Below are 3,383 nucleotides of genomic sequence, written 5' to 3' on the forward strand. Positions count from 1 at the left end.
CCCCTTGCATCCCTTATGCTTGGCGTTTGGGGGCACGATGGCAGCTCTGACCTGCGGGGAGGGATGTGCCGGTGGCACCCGTACAAGCCGACTGTGGTGGGCATCGACGGGTAGTCGGGCGAGAGCCCCCGACCACAGCCACACGATCTGTTTTGCATGGAGAGAAGGGAACCCATGGCCCTCGGGGATGGCGACGTGACGGAGGATAGCTACGTGGTTGATCCTGCCAGTAGTCATATGCTTGTCTCAAAGATTAAGCCATGCATGTGTAAGTATAAACTCTCTTGTACCGTGAAACTACGAATGGCTCATTAAATCAGTTGTAGTTTCTTTGATGGTACCTCGCTACTCGGATAACCGTAGTAATACTAGAGCTAATATGTGCACTGACTCCCGACTTCCAGAAGGGATGCATTTATTAGATAAAAGGCCGACACGGGCTTGCTCGGTGATGCAGTGAATCATGATAACTTCCCGAATCGCACGGCCCTTGCATCGGCGATACTTCATTCAAATTTCTGCCCTATCAACTTTCGATGGTAGGATAGAGGCCTACCATGGTGGTGACGGGTGACGGAGAAGTAGGGTTCGATTTCGGAGAGGGAGCCTAAGAAATGGCTACCACATCCAAGGAAGGTAGCAGGCGTGCACATTACCCAATCCCCACACGGGGAGGTAGTGACAATAAATAACAATACTGGGCTTTTACAAGTCTCGTAATTGGAAGAGTACAATCTAAATCCCTTAACAAGGATCCATTGGAGGGCAAGTCTAGTGCCAGCAGCCGTGGTAATTCCAGCTCCAATAGCGTATATTTAAGTTGTTGCAGTTAAAAAGCTCGTAGTTGGATCTCGAGGTGAGGCGAGCGGTCTGCCTCTTCTTGTGTGCATTGGTCGCCTTGTCCTTTCTACCGGGGATGCGCTCTTGGCCTCAATTGGCTGGGACGCGGGTTCAACGATGTTACTTTCAAAGCAAGCCTACGCTCTGAATACATTAGCATGGAATGACGCGATAGGACTCTAGTCCTATTGTGTTGGTCTTCGGGACCGGATTAATGATTAATAGGGACACTTGGGGGCATTCGTATTTCATTGTCAGAGGTGAAATTCTTGGATTTATGAAAGACGAACTACTATGAAAGCATTTGCCAAGGATGTTTTTATTAATCAAGAACGAAAGTTGGGGGCTCGAAGACGATCAGATATCGTCATCCTAGTCTCAACCATAAACGATGCCGACTAGGGATTGGTGGATGTTACTTCGATGACTCTGCCAACACCCTATGAGAAATCAAAGTCTTTGGGTTCCGGGGGGAGTATGGTCGCAAGGCTGAAACATAAAGGAATTGACAGAAGGGCACCACCAGAAGTGGAGCCTATGGCTTAATTTGACTCAACACGGGGAAACTTACCAGGTCCACAATTAATAAGGATTGACAAATTGCGAGCTCTTTCTTGATTCTATGGGTGGTGGTGCATGTCCGTTCTTAGTTGGTGGAGTGATTTGTCTGGTTAATTCCGTTAACGAACGAGACCTCAGCCTGCTAACTAGTTACGTGAAGGATCCTCTTCGTGGCCAACTTCTTAGAGGGACTGTGGTCATCTAGGCCACGGAAGTTTGAGGCAATAACAGGTCTGTGATGCCCTTAGATGTTCTACACTGATGAATTCAATGAGTTTACCGCTTGGGTCGAGAGGCCCAAGTAATCTTCTGAAATTTCATCATGATGATCTTCAATGAGGAATTCCTAGTAAGCACGAGTCATCAGCTCACATTGACTACGTCCCTGCCCTTTGTACACACTACCCGTCACTCCTACCGATTGAATGGTCCAGTGAAATTTTCGGATCGCGGCGACACTGGCAGTTCGCCGCCGGTGATGTTGTGAGAAGTTCATTAAGCCTTATCGTTTAGAGGACTGAGAAGTCATAACAAGCTTTCAGTAGGTGAACCTACTGAAGGATCATTGACACATGTCCTGTGAGAAACGTCCCCATCAGCACCCCGCCCCCCATCGGAGCCTAGCAAAAGCGGGCGGGGGGCCGGCCCGAGCGACTCGTGGGCCACTCGATGATGGGCCAACGCGATGAAGGGCCACGGCGACCCGGTCCATACCACGAGGGCCGCCCCCCTCCTCTGTGCCCCCAGTACGGGGCCGCCTGCTAAACCTTCCAGAGTGTGAGGCATCGAAGAAACACATCGGAATGAGCCTCCTCCCTCCGAGAGGATGTGACGCATGAAGCAACGACTCTCAGCAACAGATATCTCGGCTCTCGCAACGATGAAGAACGCAGTGAAATGCGATACGTAGTGTGAATTGTAGAATTTCGCAAATCATCGAGTCTTTGAACGCAACTTGCACCCACTGCTCATCCAAGGGCATGCTGCCCGAGCGTCCACACCCCCACCGTGCCCCTCCGTACCCTCCTCGCGAGAGGGTTGACAGGGTAGAGCTGGTCATCCGCGTGGCCCTCGTCAATGCAGCCCCCTCCTCGCTAGGCATTGCCGTCAATTGAAACACACCGACGGCATCGAGCGGCGCCTCACCGCGAGGGTGGTCCGTCCGAACCCGCGCTCATGACATCGACCTCAGATCAAGCAAGGCTACCCACTCAGTTTAAGCATATCACTAAGCGAAGGAGAAGAAACTAATGAGGATTTCCCCGATAGCGGCGAGCGAACAGGAAAGAGACTAGCTTGAGAATCGTGCAGCCCCGCCACGCGAATTGTAGTCTGGAGAGGCATCCTCTACGACAAACCAAGCCCAAATCCCCTGGAAAGGGGCACCAGAGAGGGTGAGAGCCCCGTGGAGCTCGGACCCTATCACTCTGCAGGGCACCGTCGGCGAGTCGGGCTATTTGGGAATGCAACCCTAAGTGGGTGGTAAGTTCCATCCAAGGCTAAATATGGGCGAGAGACCGATAGTGAACAAGTACCACAAGGGAATGATGAAAAGGACTTTGAAAAGAGAGTTAAAGAGTGCTTGAAATTGCTGGGAGGGAAGCGAATGGAGGCCACAGGCATGCCTCGGTTAGATGCAAAACAGTGCAAGCTGGTCCATCGCTCGATGCGGGGCATTGGTTAGCATGGGCCGACACGACGGGACAAGAGAGGACTCTCGAAGGCTCGCTTATGCTGTCACACGAGTCGAGGAATAAAGCGCGTGTCGATCACGGCAGGCTTTATGCACCTACACACTCGAGACGCTGGCGCTCTGGGCTTTCCATCCAACCCATCTTGAAACATGGACCAAGGAGTCTAACACATACACGAGCCGACGGGCGGCAAATCCACGGAGGCACAAGGAACCTGACAGGTGGGATCCCCCCCGAGGGGTGCACCATCAATCGACCATGATCTTCTGTGAAAGGCTCGAGTGGGAG

The 3,383-nt window shown here is 52.0% G+C and overlaps 2 non-coding genes and 1 pseudogene across 2 annotated transcripts in view; all 3 read left to right on the plus strand.

The window, feature by feature from the left end:
- Window positions 1-210: 210 nt before the first annotated feature.
- Window positions 211-1,969, plus strand: LOC147889863 (18S ribosomal RNA; annotated as a pseudogene).
- A 277-nt stretch (window positions 1,970-2,246) lies between these two features.
- Window positions 2,247-2,398, plus strand: LOC147889864 (5.8S ribosomal RNA). Its single transcript, XR_015542972.1, has one exon. It is a non-coding gene; the product is annotated as a 5.8S ribosomal RNA (ribosomal RNA).
- Window positions 2,399-2,584: 186 nt separating this feature from the next.
- Window positions 2,585-3,383, plus strand: part of LOC147889865 (25S ribosomal RNA) — a 3,366-nt gene continuing 2,567 nt past the window's right edge. Inside the window, exon 1 of the ribosomal RNA XR_015542974.1 lies at window positions 2,585-3,383. This exon is cut by the window's right edge and continues 2,567 nt beyond it. This is a non-coding gene — a ribosomal RNA (25S ribosomal RNA).

Source organism: Dipteris shenzhenensis, chromosome 20 (genome assembly GCF_047967505.1).
Source record: "Dipteris shenzhenensis isolate YYH24624 ecotype China chromosome 20, Dip_SZ_1.0, whole genome shotgun sequence".
Taxonomy (NCBI): Eukaryota; Viridiplantae; Streptophyta; class Polypodiopsida; order Gleicheniales; family Dipteridaceae; genus Dipteris; species Dipteris shenzhenensis.